The sequence below is a fragment of the Egretta garzetta genome, unplaced genomic scaffold (genome assembly GCF_000687185.1).
Source record: "Egretta garzetta isolate BGI_Z169 unplaced genomic scaffold, ASM68718v1 scaffold1006, whole genome shotgun sequence".
Classification (NCBI taxonomy): Eukaryota; Metazoa; Chordata; class Aves; order Pelecaniformes; family Ardeidae; genus Egretta; species Egretta garzetta.
In genome coordinates, this window is record NW_009259872.1 from 15,881 (window position 1) to 16,369 (window position 489).

The window sequence follows — 489 nt, forward strand, 5'->3', positions numbered from 1 at the left end:
AGCGCCCAGTGTTGGGGATGGGGACAAGGACACAAGGTTGGGGACATCCCGGGCATGGCACCTCCCTGGACCTCAGGGGACAGGACCCAGTGTTGGGGTTGGGGACAGGGACATGGGACCAGGGACACCCCGGGCATGGCACCTCGCCAGCCCCTGGGGCACAGGCCCCAGTTTTGGGGATGGGGACAAGGGACACAGGCTGGGGACACCCTGGGCACGACACCTCCCCAGCCCCCTGGGGACAGGACCGAGTGTTGGGGATGGGGACAGGGACACAGGGCTGGGGACACCCCAGGCACGTCACTTCCCTGGCCCCCTGGGAACAGGACCCAGTGTTGGGGATGGGGACAGCGACATGGGACCAGGGACACCCCGGGCATGGCACCTCCCTGGACCCCGGGGGACAGGACCGAGTGTTGGGGATGGGGACAGGGACACAAGGTTGGGGACACCCCATGATGGCACCTCCCCGGACCTCCGGGGCCAGGA